At 40.1% G+C, this 18223-nt stretch overlaps 1 protein-coding gene across 5 annotated transcripts in view; it reads left to right on the forward strand.

Moving 5' to 3' along the window:
- Positions 1 to 18223, forward strand: part of FDX1 (ferredoxin 1) — an 87953-nt gene that overhangs the window by 43539 nt on the left and 26191 nt on the right. Inside the window, exon 5 of one of the 5 annotated variants that reach the window (XM_074356923.1) lies at positions 1410 to 16679. The exons of the other annotated variants lie outside the window; for them this stretch is intronic. The gene's annotated coding sequence lies outside the window, so the exon portion shown is untranslated. Of the gene's footprint in view, positions 1 to 1409; positions 16680 to 18223 lie in introns of those variants that run through there. 5 annotated transcript variants of the gene reach the window in all.

The raw sequence follows: 18223 nt of genomic DNA on the forward strand, positions 1-18223 counted from the left end.
CTCAGCTGTATGAAGATGGCAGATGACTGGTCCAGGCCACAGCCAAGCCAGGCTGTCCCTGTATAATAGGCCTCCAGTCCCGAAACCCCAGCCAGGTGGCACACTGCCACCATTGCTAGGAAGACACTAGGGTTCTCTTCTGGGGATGGTTCCGAGGCCACCGAGGCCTCATTAGAACCAGTGTCCTTCAACAGCAATGAGATTTAGCAGCTGGACCAGCAGAACAGCAAAAAGAAAAGGTGCTTTTGACTAAATTGTCACTTGGTCCTATCACATCAGGCTGTCATTTTGGCCAATTTTTTAAAGTTCTTCGTGCCCCAAATCTGAAAATTCTAAAATCCCTGAGCTCTTTGGTGAGCAGAAAACTGTCCTGAGTATTTTTTCTTCTTTCAGACCTAGATGTCTCTGCCATTTTGAGACCAATGTGCTGTTTAAAATTTCCTCCTCTTCTGTTTCTCCCAGCGCTTACTTTGCTACTTAAGCAATTAGCTCTAAGTTGACTGGTTCACCACTGCTCCAGAAGGAAAAAAAACCAAGTAATCCTTGTGTAAAAGGACATATGATCAAGCTGCCACCTCCTAATTCTCTCTAAAGGTTAATATCATCAGTTCCTCTCGAATGAGACTCCAACCTGATGAGACTCCAACCTGATGGAATCCCCTAATGTATTCTCTGTGATCTAAGGTGAGCCTGGAGCCAGAGAGAGAACTTTGTATATTTACTTATTTTTGGTAGTGCTACCAATATTCCTACTGCAATGTAATTTCTGAGGGAGGCAGTATTATGTGATCAGATAACAACCACCCCAAGTCCTTCCACTGGGGCAGAGCTCCTCTTTCCTCCTAATAATGAGCTGGAGATTGTCAGCGGTGGGGAGGCAAGTATCACACTGCTTTCTATTTGTTGCAGGAAAATTTTGATGTCAGCCGCTGGCTTGCAGGGGAAACTGGTAGGTCTCTGGGAGGAAAGCCTGCTTATCTGGGCTCTGCCTAAGGGCTAGCAGAGGTGTCTACACCTCCATGTCTGCAATTCAAAGCACAGCAAACAAGTAGGTGATGCGGGCCTCACTGGGGGGATTACTGAAATTCCTGTTCCGAGACGTCATTTAATCAACCTGCAGAAGGGCTGCCTCCACCGTCTCTGGTCCTCGTTCTCTGCGTGGTGTCTGTGAGCCCACTTTCAATTGCTATTTCAGGAAAACCTAAGACAAAAAGGTGGCTCTACTGACTCCCTCCAGCACCTGATGCCTGAAAGCTCGACTCACCCTGACCCACATCTTGTCTGGACACTGTTTTCTCTACCGCGTTAAGAAGCATGGCTACATTCACTGACGTGTGACAGTAGCTGCCTTACCAGACAAGACCACAAACCTCAGTGACAATACAAACAGGCTTATTTCTCATTTACAGGGGTTCCAGTGTGGGTCTGGCTGCCCCCTCTATCCCGAAGCAGGGCCATCTGGAACACAGGGGCCCAAGGTCTCTGCGGCAAGGGAAGAGAAAGATGAGGAAGGTGCCTGGCTCACAGCCCATTGGCCAGAATTAGCCACGTGACCCCAACCCAACTTGCAGGGAGGCTGGGAAATGTAGGCTGGGGAATGTGAGATACCTGGTGGGCACTGATTTTCTCTGTCACATTCGCTGCCATGATTCCATGATTTTCTGTATTTTCCAGCAAGTCGCTGACAAAAATGTTGAATAAATCAAAGTCAGTACAAAAGCCCGGCATGAAGTGCCTTCCTTCGCATGTTTTGGCTCAGTGAGAGCCATTCTTCACACTCCAAATATTCAGCTCCCCTGTGGGGTTCAGGGTAGGCTCTGTGTCCCGGCAGGGGGACTTTCAGGGAACTCCAGGGCCCTAGTCCTAAAGGAATGTTACTCTGCACAAGGCTTACGCCAAGAAGGATGCTTTTCCTTTGCAAGAAACCAAGATCATTCCTAGAAGGAAGAGACTAGGAAAGTAAGTTCAAACAGTTCTCTTTTGGGTGGCTGAAGCTCATACGCTCAAACTCCTCTGTTGGAGTAGGATTCCAAGTCCCAGCTGGAAGGTGATGCGTTTTGTCATCCTGTTGCTCAGTTCCTAATGAACACAAAGAAGGCAGTAGCTAGAGAAAAATGTTGCAGGCAGCAAAGGAACTACTGAACAATAAAATAGAATCCTTGTTCAACTTTTACCCTGGCAGATCCAGAGACCGTGAGATGGAGACTAGCCGCATGATAAGAGTACAGACAGGGAAAAATTGAGCACAGGTCAGAAGTCAACAGTCTTCTGCAGCTTGGGAAACACATAGAGATGGGTGAACCTTCAACAGGGTGCATCAGCTTTGCGTGGGTGGTAAGCGAGAAGTCGAGTGAGAGAAACACACTCCAAGGGCACACTGGAATCTTAAGAGAGGACGGTGAGGGGCAGGTAGGATTTTCTTATTTATTAATTTGTCAGAAGAGAACTTAAATCGAAGAAGGAAAGACAAATGAGGGGGAGAAAGAATGGAAAGAAGGAAGAGCGAGAAAGGAAGAAAGACTTCCTTAACTGATAGTTCGCAGCCTTCCAAACCTAAGTAGGACTATAAGATGGCTGGGTGCACACGCATAGTTACTCGCTGGGAAAGCAAGTTGGGATCCAATGCTACAGACGTCATATCATGTGCCGTAGAGATGAAGAGATTTTCTGGAGTGCTGTGGTTGGACTTTTATCACTGGAAGGGGGGACCAAATCCAAGGTGCCATGATGAGGGGGCTTCTTTTTCCTTCAAGGAGTTTTCAGTCTATGACCTAGGTGTCACCAGAAGCCCTTCTGGCTCCTAACATCTAGGTAATATCTTCCCATAACATATTAACATAACACAATAACATCAGTTTTACTGCTTGTGGAGGCCCACTGCCAAATTTCTATCAATTCTTTGGGACTAAGAAGTCCCACAGCCCTACGCTCTTGGCTTCACACAGGCTGCTTTGGCCTTTACCATGTTGATCAAACCATGAAACTTCACCCTTTCAACAGTTTTCAAACACATACATGCACCCCACACAGCATTTATGAGCATATATTTATCACTTTGTGACTTTACTGAAGTTAGAACACAGCAGTTAACATTTAAAAAATCCCTTTTAGGATAAATTGGGAGTTCAAGATTTGCAGATGCTGACTGGTACATATAAAATAGATAAACAACTTTATACTGTATAGCACAGGGAGCTATATTTGATATCTTGTAGTAGCTTACAGTGAAAAAGAATATGAAAACAAATATATGTATATTCATGTATGATGGAAACATTGTGCTATACACCAGAAATTGATGCAACATTATAAACTGACTATACTTCAATTAAAAAAAAAGGCCAAAACAAATCCCTTTTATGGAGATGTTTACCAATTTTGTCAGTGGAAGACTCAATAGTGTTAAAATGCTGACTCTCCCTAAATTGATCTGTGGATTCAACACATTGCCAGTTAGATTCCAGGAGGCTTTTATGTAGAAATTGACAAGTTGATTCTAACATGTGTATAGAAATACAGAGGACTTAGAATAGCCAAAACAATGTGAAGAGGAAAAGTTTGAGAACTTACGTTACCTAGTTTAAGACGTATTATAAATCTGTAGTAATCAAAATGATGTGATATTAGATAGATACATACAGATCAATGGAGCAGAATAGAGGGTTCAGAGATAGACTCACACATATATGTTCAATTGACTTTGACAAAGTTACAAAAGCAATTCAGTGGAAGAATGATAGCTCTTCAACAAATGGTGCTGGAGAGATAGATGTCCATAAGCAAAAATATGATCTGTGATCCATTTGGAGCAAGTATGGATCACAGATCTAAATGTATGACCTAGAAATATAAAACTGCTAGAAGAAAAGATAGGAAAATATCTTTGTCACCTTGAGTTAGGCAAAGATTTTTTAGCTATGACACCAAAAGCATGATCCAGAAAAGAAAAAGAATGGATCCATTGGACTTCATTAAAATTAAGAACGTCTGCTTCAAAAGACACTTTTAATAGAATGAAAGGTCAAGCCACAGACTGGAAGAAAACATTTGCAAATCACATACCTGATAAAGGATTTGTATCCAAAACACAAATAACTCTCAAAACTCAGTAAAACAACTCAATAAGAAAAATGGGGTCATAATTTTAATGGACATTTCATAAAGGAAGATATGTGGATGGAAAATAAGCACATGGAGTGATGCTCAACATCGTTTGCCATCAGAGAAATGTGAATTACAATCACAGTGAGATACGACTACACATCTTTAGAATGTTTAAAATTAAAAAAGACTGATGACGCTAAGCATTGCTGAGGATGTAGAGGAACTGAAATTATCATACACTGCTGGTACAACCACTTTGGAAAACAATTTCTTAAGAAGTTAAACATAAATCTAAAATATGATCCAGCCATTTCCCTCCTGGTAGAATGAAAACATGTTTATGCAAAAACTTGGATGGGAATGTTCAGAGCAGCCTTATCTGTCATAGCCCTGGACTGGAAACAATCCAAAGGCCCACTAACAGGTGAATGGATAAACAAAGTTTGATATATCCATATAATAGAGTACTTCTTAGAAATAAAAGAGAATAAACTATTGATATACATGAAAATATCAATGAATCTTAAAATATTACACTGAGTTAAAAACACTAGACTGTAAAAGAGTACATACTGTATGATTTCATTTATATAAAGTTCTACAAAATGCAAGTTAATCTATAAAGACTGAAAGAAGATCATTGGTTACTGGGGTGGGCAGGGGGATGGGGCATGGGGGAACTCTAGGTGTGATGGATGTGTTCACTGTCTTGATCGTGGTGATGGTTTCAAGTTATCAAATTGTATACTTTAAATGTGTACAGTTTACATCAATTACACTGCAATAAAGCTGTTGTTAAAAAAAATGTAAACATTCCTGTTCTCCAAAGTCCTATGTCAGGCTTCCCTGCCATGAGGAGTTCCTCTCCTGGCCCTTTCCCACATCATCCTTTGACCCTCTCTGCTTCCTTCATCTTTCCTCCCTGCCCACCGTCTCATGCTTCAACAACAAATTTCTTTCCTCATCTTATGTTGAACAATGTACCTCGTCCCTCTGCACTCTGTGAACTTTTGACTCTAGCTCAAACCTTGACCCTTACTGTCCATCTCATGGTGGTTCAGTCCCCAAGTTCCAGAGCCAAAGTGGATTCAGAAGCCCTGCTCTCTCCTTCTAGCCCAGAGCTTCAGCAAGTTACTCACCTCTTCTCGGCCCAAGTCTCCTAATCTATAAAATGGCTGTGAAACCAACAGTATTCTTTCAAGATTTGCTGTGAGGGTCAAATGAGTTAATAAATACAGCACATTGAGAATGTGCTGGCATGTCACCATTTAATACATGTTAACTGTTGTTATTTCTTCTAGGACTTAAAAGCATTTGTTTAAGATTAGATCACTCTTTCTTAAGGAGTTTGATTAAAAATGGGCAGAGGAGCTGAACAGACATTCTTCCAAAGAAGCCATACAGATGGCCAATAGGTACCAGAAAAGGTGCTCAACATCACTAATCCTCAGGGAAATGCAAATCAAAAAGGTGCTCAGCATCACTGATCAGATCAGGAAAAGCACAATGAGCTATCACCTCACACCTGTTAGAATGGCTATTATCAAAAAGACAAGAAATGACAAGTGTTGGCGAGGATGTGGAGAGGGAAGCCTCATACACGTTGGTGGGAATGTAAATTGGTGCATCTACTCTGGGAAGCAGTGTGGAGATTTCTCAAAAAAAAAAAAAAATAGAACTACCATATTATCCAGAATTTCCACTTCTGGGCATTTATTTGAAAACAAAAACAAAAACAAAAACACTAACTCAAAAAGATGAATGCACCCCTCATATTTGTTGCAGGATTATTACAATAGCCAAGCTATTGGAAACAACCTGTGTGTCCATCAGTGGGCGAGTGGTTAAAGACTGTTGTATATATACACAATGGAATGCTATTTAGCCATAAAAAGAATAACATCTTGCCATTTGTGGTAACATGGATGGACCTTGAGGGCATTCTGCTAAGAGAAATAATTCAGACAGAGAAAGACAAATACCATACGATCTCACTTATATGTGGAATTTTAAAACAAACAAACAAAACCCCAAGCTGACAGATACAGAGAACAGATTGGTAGTTGCCAGAGGGAGGGGATGGGAAGTAGAGAAATGTGTGAATGGAGTCAAAGGAACAAACAGACTCCTAGCTATAAAATAAATAAGTCACGGGAATGTAATGTACAGCATAGTGACTACAGGTAATAATACTGGAATGCGCATTTCAAAGTTGCTGAGAGAGTAAATCTTAAAATTTCTCTTAAAAATTTTTTGTAACTATGTCTAGGGATGGATGTTAACCAGACTTGTTGGGGTAATCATTCTGCAGTGTATACAGATGTCAAATCAGTATGTTATACACACCTGAAACTGATAGGTTATATGCCAATTATACCTCAAAAAAATTTTTTTAATTAAAAAAGAGGAATTATGACAATAGAAAAAGAGTTAAGTAAAATATGGCAATGGAATATTATAAGAATGTGAAAAATGGTTCCTCTTACAAATCTATAATTTGGGGGAAATGCTTGTTAAATGAAAATAAAGCAAGCTTCATCGTCATGTACACAGTGTCATCTCAATCATGCTCAAAAGCCCAAATGAAAATTATGCACAAGGTAAAGAATGGAGGGAATTATATCAAACAATTGAGTGTTATTGTTCATAATGGAAAAAAATTTTTTTTTCCACAGAATCCTCTAATTACTAGTGCATACCTCTGCAGGGGCTCTGAGGCCAGTCTGCTCTTTTATTAACGACCTCTTATTTAGCCAAGCCCTTGCAGGAAGCAGCACAGTGCAACCCAGGGTGGAGGGACATGTTGGAAAGGGAGGGGAGAGGATAAAAGCAGAGATGTGTGAAAGAGGAAGAGGACACTCTAGGGAAGGTGGGAAATGCCAAGGGGATGTTTGCTTTCCCATTGCACCTGGAGCCGGACGGGTTCACTCGCATGCCCACCCTCCCGTGGGCACGGCCAGCGAGCCTATGGCTGAAGATCACTCTAGCACCATCCTCTGCGGCGACCCCTAATGTGGAGAGCTGGTGATGCCACGGTGGCCATGCACATGTTTCTCTTTGGCTCCGGGTCTTGCCTGTCAGAAATGACACATTCATGTTGATAACTACAGAGACCAGGATTTAATTATTCATTTTCTGCACAAATCGTTTCCTGGTTTTCCATCCCCAGCAGAAAGTCAGCTTTGGTCACGCTGACAGAATTCTGAGCCTTGTGTATGCTTTAGTTATATGTATTTAGTTGCAGGGAGAAGACAACATTTTTCTTTTGTCCTTTCCTAATCTTCTCTTAATTTTGATTTCTGTGGGGAGTAGTCTGTTTTCCTGATCACATGAGCCTGTGAGGTGAGGCAAGGCAAGGAGTTATCTCAGGTCTTGGGCGCTGGTTGGTCAGCCAAGACTTTGTGGCCTGGAGCAGTTGGTAATTTTAGCTGGACATCTCTCTTCCTCATACTGATTAGGCCCCCAGCACTGTGGACGGAGCCCATAGGCCACAGGGACATGAGTTTTTCCAGGGACTCTGGGTGTCAGACTTTCGTTTGCTACCTGCGCCTCCAAGCTGGGGAACTGGAGACAGTCCTAATGCCTGTGGACCCCTTTTTACTTTTTCTCAAGAAATCAAGAAAATGGATCTACTATAATACAGTGGCAGAGCAGGAAGTGGGGCCTTATTCCTCAAGTGAGCCAAATGATGAAAAAACATTTGGACCATTTCCATGGGGCAGCCTGGCTGTAAACCATCCAAAGAACCCTGGCGGCCAGACTGCCATGTGCCTACCTTGTCTGTCCAGGGGAGGCTTGGGGCCAGCTAGAGGGAGAAGGTCCAGGCTAGGAGAGAGTGTTCCTGGTCACCATTCTGCTACCACACCAAGGAGAATTCAGCACCGAGGGCAATCTGCAGCTACAGGTTTTTAAAACAAAATTACTTTAATTTTCATGTAAGTTAATTATTATTACTATTAAGACATGAAATTACTATTAAAACACAAAAGCTCATTCATTGTTGAGTTAGAAAATACAGAAATAAAGATGAAATCATTACCCTTAATATTTTGATGTATTTTAAAAAATAATATTTCATTGTCATTTTTTACATCACATACAAGGTATACAATTTTTGTTTCCTGCCTTTATTACTTTATATAACATGACTATTTTGCTGTAGTGTTGAGGATACTTTGCAGTCATCTATTTTTTTTTTAACTGATCTTTTTTTGTTTTTTGGGGGAGGTAATTAGGTTTACTTACTTATTTATTTTTAAATAGAGGGCCTGGGGATTGAACCCAGGACCTTGTACATGCTAAGTATGCACTCTGCAACTGAGCCATATCCTCCCTCTGCAATTATCTGTCTTAATGTTTGCTTAATATTCTTTCCTACTATAGCTTCTTTAGCCGTTCTTTGATGGGTGGATATTTAGAGTATTTCCTATTTTTTCAGTGTTATAACCAGTACAGCAATAAACACCTTTGTTGATAAAACTTTTTTTATATTTCAGATTATTTGCCTAGTATAGAGCACCCAAAGAGGAGTCTATGAGTAAAGATAATAAAAATGGCTACCGTTTATTAAGCACTTACTCTATACCAGGCACTTTTTTCTTTTTGCATTCTCTTTTATTGAAGTATAGCCAGTTCACAATGTTGTGTCAATTCTGGTGTACAGCACAATGCTTCAGTCACACATATAAATACATATATTCATTTTCATATTCTTTTTCATTACAACATATTGAGCATAGTTCCTTGTGCTGTACAGTAACAAGTGCTTTATATTCATTATATGATTTAATTATCATAATCCCAATAGATTTATATTATTATTTATATTTTACAGATACAGGAAGGCTCAGACAGTCACGCAGATATTAAGTGGCAAAATTGGGATTAAAATGCTGTTGGGTCTAACTGTGAAATACATCTGTGATGGTTAATTTTATGTGTCAAATGGGCTGGGCCAGAGTGCTCAGATATTTGGTCAAACATGATTCTGGATGTTTCTGTGAAGGTATTTTTGTATGGGATTTAAACTTATTTATTATATTTATTTATTTATTTATTTAAACATTATTTTCATTGAGTTATAGTCATTTTACGATGTTGTGTCAAATTCCAGTGTAGAGCACAATTTTTCAGTTATACATGAACATATATATATATATTCATTGCCACATTTTCTTTCACTGTGAGCTACCACAAGATCTTGTATATATTTCCCTGTGCTATACAGTATAATTTTGTTTGTCTATTCTACATATGCCTGTCAGTATCTACAAATTTTGAACTCCCAGTCTATCCCTTCCCACCACCCTCCCCCTTGGCAACCACAAGTTTGTATTCTATGTCTATGAGTCTGTTTCTGTTTTGTGTTTATGTTATTTTTGGTTTTTTAGATTCCACATATGAGCAATCTCATATGGTATTTTTTTCTTTCTCTTTCTGGCTTACTTTACTTAGAATGACATTCTCTAGGAACATCCATGTTGCTGCAAATGGCATTATGTTGTCAGTTTTTGTGGCTGAATAGTATTCCATCATATAAGTATACCACAGCTTCTTTATCCAGTCATCTGTTGATGGACATTTAGGCTGTTTCCATGTCTTGGCTATTGTAACTAGTGCTGCTATGAACATTGGGGTGCAGGTGTCTTTCTGAAGTAGGGTTCCTTCTGGACATATGCCCAGGAGCGGGATTCCTGGGTCATATGGTAAGTCTATTCCTAGTCTATTGAGGAATCTCCATACTGTTTTCCACAGTGGCTGCACCAAACTGCATTCCCACCAGCAGTGTAGGAGGGTTCCCTTTTCTCCGCAGCCTCTCCAGCATTTGTCACTTGTGAACTTTTGAATGATGGCCATTCTGAATGGTGTGAGGTGATACCTCATTGTAGTTTTGATTTGCATTTCTCTGATAATTAGTGATATTAAATTTGAATTGGAGGACTTGAGTAAAGCAAGAATGCCCTTCATGATGTAGGTGGCCCTCACCCAATCAGTTGAAGGGAGTGGGGGAGACTGACCCTCCACCAAGCAAGAGGGAATTTTGCAGTGGATGAGTTTAGACTTGAACTGCAACCCCTGGCTTTTTCCTGGGCCTCCAACTTAATGACCTTTGAGCTTGAACTACAGCATTGACTCTCTTCTGTGTCTCCAGTCTGTGTCTCTAGCTCACCCTGTAGATTTTGGACTGTCAGTCCCCATAACTGCATGAGCCAAGTCCTTAAAATACATCTCTTTCTCTCTATATATACACATTGTATCAATTGTGTTTCTCTGGAAAATCCTGACTAATAGAACTTTCTCTCACTAGGATATTTTCAAAGTTTTTGATAGCTATTTTCAAATTGCTTCTCAAAAGGCTTAACAATGAATATCGCTCCCAGCAGTGGGTGAGCGGACATTCAGCAGAGAGGAGAAAGGCACCGTGTCCGCCTCACCCACATCATTCAGCATTCGGCTTTCAAAAATCCTATTTATATTCTCTGTGGAAAAGGACATTTCAGTGTTGCTTGAATTTACATTTCTTTTTCTAACTAAAGAAGTTGAGCGTTTCTTTACCTTTTTTTTTTAGCAGATAAATATGCACATATACTTCTTTCTATCTTTCTTTTTTAAGAATTGAGTTTTTTACATTTACGTTTCTGGAATATGTGTCAGTGCGTAAGGCAGGATGAGGAACTGACCTGATTTCTCCCCAAATGGCTCATAGACGGCCCAGTATCCTTTATGGTCTAAACCCCTGGGCTGTGGTTTCCTCATCTACCAAATGAGAGTGTTGGATTAGAAGTGATTCTCAACTCTTACCACACATTAGAATCACCTGGGGTACTTTTTAAAAACATAGTTGCTTGGGTTTCCCTCCATAGTTTTTGGTTCAGTTGGTATGGAGTGGGAACTGGGATTTTTTTTTTTTTTCTCTCTCTCTTTCTCGGGTCTTTTACATTTTAATGTGCCCCCAGGCTTGGGAATGACTGAGATACCTGACCACTGAGATCATTCCACCTGTTTACTCCAAACTTGAGGAGAAACCATTGGTGACAGCTGTGAGCCACGATTCTCCAGGTTAAAACCCCCACCCAGCTGTGTGGCTGGGGGGCCGTGGGTCAGGGGATTCCCTTCCCCTCTTCCCTGCTCCTTGGGGCACCTCCTGAAGCTTCCTGGTCCATGAGGATGCCAGCCCAGCTCTGCTCCCCATGAGGACTTCAAAGTGGAGAACTCAGTGATTCTCTGCCAGACTTGGATCTCTACAGAAACTTTGCCAACAAGAAATCTAGTAGCAGAGCAAGGCGGTGCATGTGTCCTGTAAGGAAAACCCAGCTCTGGCTGACTTTGCTGGCTGACTGTTGGCCTGCTGCCTGTCTTTACCCAACCTCGTAATCCACGCATTGTCCCTGGTCCTGCATTCCTGCCAACCACCACACTTCACTCAGCTCAACTGGGACACCATCTTGGAAAGTTGTTCTCAAGCCTGGCTGCATGTTAAATCCCCTGGGGTGCTTTTAAAAATGCTGATGGCTTGGTCCTACCCTCAGCGATTCTCAATTCATGAGTCTGGATGGGATAAAAATATCGTATCATTATCCTATTTCCCCAGGTGACTATGTGTGGTCAGATTTGTGATCCATTGCCTGGTAGATGATGGTTGGATTCAAGCTGCATTTAGAGAGAGAAATACTGTTACAAAAGAAAATCCTAGTCAAATTAATTTTTTTTTTCAGAGAGGTGGGCAACCAAAGGGAAAAGAAAATGAAATTGATGGCCCAGTATGGGAAACCACATTCAATGGCCAGGACTATTTTAATGTGAACTCAAGCAGGAAGCACAGTGGGGTGTGAACTTCATTATAGCTCCAAAGACACTGGCAGGATGGAGGAAGGAGAGCCTGGACAAGCTCGCAAGGCAACCAGGGGGCCAAGGGCTTGGAAAACCCAGAAAGAATCCCGGCTAGGATTGGAACTCAGGGAGGCACAGTGGAGGGAGAGGCTGGAGGCAAGTCAATGACCCAGTCGGTGTTTGGGCACTTGTGGATCAGGTTACAACACCCAGAGTGAGTCAGAGAAGAGCATGGTGTGGTGGCTCCATCTGTGGGAGAAGTGGAGTTGAGAACAGGGGCTGCTGCAAGAGCCTTCATTCCTGGGGAACTTACTCTTCTGTTCCTCTTCTGGAACGTAAGTGCTTTGAGGGCAGACGCACAGATGTTGTCAGCCCCTCTATCTCAGCACAAACCACAAAAACTGGTGCATAAAAATAGGTTCTCTGGTGCTGGTCTGTTTTAGCGCATCCTAAGTCTGCTGACTGCAAGGCTCCCATCCCCTCCTGACAGTGAGGAACATCTGCTCTGCTCTGGGATCCAGCCGGCAGGTCCAGGCTGCCAGGTAGAGCCTGTTGACCGATATCTACATGTCGGTCTGGGAGCAGGGTCTGCAAGTGGGGAGTGGCAGGATGATTTCTGCCAGGTTCCCACTACCCCTAATCCTTGGGGTGGGCAGACCGCCCACCTCACTCCTCACTTCCCCCAGCCCCTTACCGTCTGCCAGTGACGGAGGACCCTGAAGAGAGTTCCTGAAAAGGAAATGCCTGGGGCTACCTGTTTTGACTTTCTGGGGAAAGAGTCAGTAAGTCTTCAAAAGGGGCGGGTTTTTCCTCCAAACACACATGAAAAGCTTTCCCAGCGCCTGGGTAACAGTTGGCAGTTTAGCCAAACACTTTCAAGGACTGCTTTTCCGACTTGGAAGAGGATGTCCTCAACTTTAGAAAAGCTGGAATGAGCTATTGCCAAGGCAACCAATAGAACCCATAATATTTGGCCTCACCCACTTCCAGCAGCCTCCAGTCAGCTGGAGGGGTCAGCGGCAGGAGGGAGCAAGCCCTTCTAAGTGGCTGATCCCTGCTTCCCTCCAGCCCCTTCCCTGATTCTCTTCAGGTAAATGCAGTTTATTACATCTGACAGCAGACTCTGCAGCAGTGGTATACACAGGCCATGTCATCTTTCATCTCACAGTCTGAGGCTGCTCCCTTATTCAATCCACGTCCTGATTCAGAGAAATGGAGTTTTAAAACAGGCTTTCAGGGAAGTTCAGAGAAATCAATCTTTCCCGTCGGCTTTTCCTGGATTAAGGCAACAGCCTCTTAAAACCTGCCTCTCTGCTTCCATTTTCACTCTCCTACAGGCCAGGCTCTTCACAGCTCAGCCAGAGTAATCCTTTAAACGATAATCATGTCATGTCACTCCCCGGCTTAATTTCCATTAGTGGGTTGAAAAATCTTGATCAGAATAAAATCCAAGCTCCTTCTGAGGGAGGCCCAGGGCCCAATGACACTGGGCATCACTGGCCCCCAGCCCTGGCCCGCAGTCCCTCACCTCACTCCCTCAGACTAGCCCACTCCTGCATTCTTCTCTGTTCCCAGTTACTTCATGAACAAAATCCAGCGTTAATAGATATGCTCAAGTCTGTAAGATGGGGCTAAAATCTGGTCTTACTATTAGATCATCAGGTCCTGGAAAAGATGGCAAAAATATGGGGGGAGAAAATGGGAGGCTTGGGGGAGAGACTCTAGAAACTGTTTACACAAAAGATGAGAGTGGAGTTCACGAAGTAATATTATTCTAAGATTTATTCATTACATGTGAAATGCTATAATGTTATGTGATAAGAATTCCTAGAACAACCACTTAAATATATATACATAAAAGAAAGAACTAGAGATAAAAAACCAAGGGGAAATAAAATGGAATACTAAAAATTATTATATCACTAAATCACTATATTCATTAAAAAAAAAAAGACAAAAGAGGAAAAAGCAAAAGATGGGAAAGAGAAAAACAAAAAGCAAGATGGTAGTTACAAACTGAACCATGTTGATAACTACAATAAATGTATAGTTTCCTAGTGCTGCTGTAATGAATTACCACAAATTAGGTGATTTACAGCAACAGAAATTTTTGTTTCTGTGGAATCTAAAGAAAAAAAAAAAGAAGACACTAATAAACTTATCTACAAAACAGAAACAGACTCACAGATATAGTAAACAAACTTATGGTTACTGGGGGGAAAAGGGGTGTGAAGGGATAAACTGGGAGTTCAGGATTTGCAAATATTAACTACTATATATAAAATAGATGAAAAAAACCTATTTCTTCTGTAGAGCACAGGGAGCTATATTTAATATCTTGGAGTAACCTATAATGAAAACGAATACAAAAATGAATATATGCTTATGTATATGTATGCCTGAAACAGTATACTGTACACTGGAAATTGACACATTGTAACTGACTATACTTCAATTAAAAAAAAAAACAAGACAGAAATCTATTCTCTTACAGTTCAGGTGGCCAGAGATACAAAATCAAGGGGCCAGGCAACATTGGTGTCTTGCAGGGCTTCTGAGGGAGAATCTGCTCCCTGCCTCTCCCCTCGCTTCTGGGGATTGCTAGCAATCCTTTGTTTCTTGTCTTGTACCTACATCGCTACATCATGTGTCTTTGTCTTCACATGGCCTTCGTCTCTCTGTGTCCTGTTCTTTTCTTATAAGGACACTAGTCATTGGATTTAGGCTCTCTCCTAATTCAGAATGACCTTGGCAAATTACCATCCCCAAAGACCCAATTTCCGGATGATGTCACATTCTGAGGTTCTGGGTAGACACAAATTTGGGGGTGACACTATAATATTACAAATAGTGAGTCATTGAATATTAATAAATTAAATACTCTGATTAAAAGGCAGAGATTATCTAGATTTTTTAAAAAGCAAGACTCTACTAGTATATGCTGTTTATAAGAGATGTATTTTTTCCCAGCTTTATTGAAATATAATTGACATACAGCGCTGCATGAGCATAAGATGTGTAGCAAAATGATCTGGCCTACAGATACTGTGAAATGATTGCAACAAAAAATTTAGTTAACATTCATCATCTCATACAGATCCAAAAAAAACAAAAAACAAAAACAAAATAGAGAGTGAGAAAGATTTTTTTTGCTTGTGATGAGAACTCAGAATTTACTCTCAACAATTTTCAAATATACCAGACAGCAGTGTTAACAGTAGTTATCATGGTGTACATTACATTCCCAGTACTTATTTACCTCATAACTGGAAGTTTGTGCCTTTCGACAACCTTCATTGAATTTCAGGCCCTACCCGCCGCACCCACACTCTGCTAACAACAAATCTGAGCTCTTTTTCTATGAGTCTGGTTTCCCTTTCTCTCTCTTTTTCTTTTTCTACTTATAAGTGAGATCATATATTTGTCTTTTTCTCGCTGACTTATTTCACTTAGCATAAGGCCCTTAGGGGCCAACCATGTTGTCAAAAATGGCAAAATTTCCTTCCTTTTTTATGGCGGAATAATATTCCATTGTATAGAAAACCACAACTTCTTTATCCATTCATCCATTAATAGACAACTTAGGTTGCTTCCATGTTTTAGCTGCTGTAGATAATCCTGCTATGAACATGCGGGTACAGATATCTCCCCAACACAGTGGGGTATTTTTTAGTATTTTTTTTAAATTGAGGTAGAGTTGATGTACAATAATTATAAGTTTCAGGTGTACAATATAATAATAATTCATAAATTTTAAGTATTATATTCCATTTATAGTTATTATAAAAAATTGGCTATATTCCCTGTGCTGTGCTAAACATCCCTGCAGCTTATTGATTTTATATGTAGTACTTTGTGTCTCCTAATCTCCTGGCCCTATTTTGTCCCTCCCCCTTTGTCTCCCCCCTGGCAACCACTAGTTTGTTTTCTTTATTTGTGAGTCTGTTTCCTTTTTGTTGTATTCAATTGTTTGCTTTATTTTTTGGATTCTACATGTAAGTGATGTCACACAATATGTCTTTCGCTGTCTGACTCATTTCACTTAGCATAATACCCTCTAAGTCTATCCATGTTGTTGCAAGTGGCAAAATTTCATTTTTTTTGTCTGAGTAGTATTCCTACACACACACACACACACACACACACACACACACACACACCCCTTTATTCATCATCTGTTGGTCAACACTTAAGTTGCTTCCGTATCTTTGCTATTGTAAATAATGCTGCTGTGAACATTGGGGTGCATGTATCTTTTCAAATTACAGTTTTCATTTTTTTCAGATAATTACCCAGAAGTGGAGTTGCTCAATCATATGGTAGTTCTATTTTTAGTTTTTTGAGAAACCTCCCTACTGTTTTCCACAGTGACTGCACCAATTTGCATTTCCACTGACAGTATACAAGGGTTCCACATCCTCTCCAGTGTTTGTTACTTGTGGTCTTTTTCTTAAGAGGCATTCTGAGAGGTGTGAGGTGATATCTCACTGTGGTTTTAATTGCATTTCTCTGGTGATTAACGAAGCTGAGCATCTTTTCATGCATGTTTTGATTATCTGTATGACCTTTTTGGGAAAAATGTTTATTCAGGTCTTCTGCCCATTTTTTAATCAGGTTATTATTTTTTGTTGCTTTGATTTTCTTCAGATATAGTCCCAAAAGTAGAATTGTTGGATCATATGGTAATTCTATTTTTAGAAAAACCTTCATACTGTTTTTTCCTTAGTGGCTGCACCAATTTACAATCTCACTAACAGTGTACAAGGGTTCCCTTTAGATATAAACTTTAAACAAAAGACAGATAGGTTAAAAGTAAGAGAGTGGAAAAAATGTCTACAGTGAAAATTGGTGTGACTATAATAATTAAAAAAAGCAGACTTCAAAATAAGGAATATACCTAGAGATAAAAAGGGACATTCCATAATGATAAAAGGGTCATCAAGAAGACATAAAAATACTAAAAGGGTATGCATCTACCAAAATAATACAAAAATAGATGAAATTGGAGAAAATAGACAAGACCATAATTATACTTCACGATTTCTTAGCAAATTATAGAAGTACATTTGAAAAATCAGTAATTATATGGACAACTTGAAAACCAGTATCAATCAACTTGTCCTAAGTGTCATTGACAGAACACTACACTCAACAACAGAAAAATACAAATTATTTTCAAGTGCACATGAAACATTTACCAAAATAAACCACTAAAGAAGTCTCTTGTTAATATGAATTTTGTGATGACTAATAAGATTTAACAGTTATTCATAATACCTTTGACTGTATTCTCTGGAAAATTATATTTTTGTGTCCTTTTCCAAGATTTTTTACTGGGCTCAAACTGCAGTAGCTTTTTGACTTTGAGCACATCACTTTGTCTGTCTGAACCTTCTTTTTATGTAATTTTTGATCATTCATTCATTCCTGCATCTGGCTAATAATCATTGAGTATCAATATTTGTCAAGCACTGTCTAGAAACACAACAGTGAGGAAAATGTAAAATTCTTTTTCTCCTGGAGCTGACATTCTGATAAGAGGAATAACTATCTGACAATGTGATGTCATATATATATAACATATATGAAGGCAGTTTTACACTATAGAGCAAAAACATGAGTGGTTATAATTGTTATTATTTTGCATTTTCAACAAGGGTGTGATTAGTAGGACACTAAAATGTTCTCTATGTCTCTACATAGCAAACCCCATGTCCCTGCCTTGGACTTTATATGACCGATTTCTTTGGGCTCAATAATTTTATCTAAGAAGAATGACAAAGAAAATTCAGTAAACTTCCTAGTTTACCAAGTGAACCAGCCACCTAACAAAGAACAGACGGTCCTAAGTATTGGTCAAGGTTAATTTTTGTGTCATGAGAAGGGACAAAAAAGGGCAAGAGCATGGGGAACTCCCAGAGAGGACCAAGCTGAGAACTGAAGTTAACACCAAGCTCCCATCCTGGGAACTGAACGGAGAAGAGAAAAAGAAACAGGCATCTTTTTTTTTTTTTTTTTTTTAAATTGAAGTATATAGTCAGTTACAATGTGTCAGTTTCTGGTGTGCAGCATAATGTCCCCATCTTACATACCCATATGTGTATTTGTTTTCATATTCTTTTTCATTGAAGGTTATTGCAAGATATTGAATATAGTTCCCTGTGCTATACAGAAAAAAACTTTTTAAAAATCCATTTTTATATACAGCAGTTAGTATTTGCAAATCTTGAACTCCTAAATTTATCCCTTCCCATCGCCTTTTCCCCCAGTAACCATAAGACTGTTTACT

The sequence above is a fragment of the Camelus bactrianus genome, chromosome 33, assembly GCF_048773025.1.
Source record: "Camelus bactrianus isolate YW-2024 breed Bactrian camel chromosome 33, ASM4877302v1, whole genome shotgun sequence".
Lineage (NCBI taxonomy): Eukaryota > Metazoa > Chordata > Mammalia > Artiodactyla > Camelidae > Camelus > Camelus bactrianus.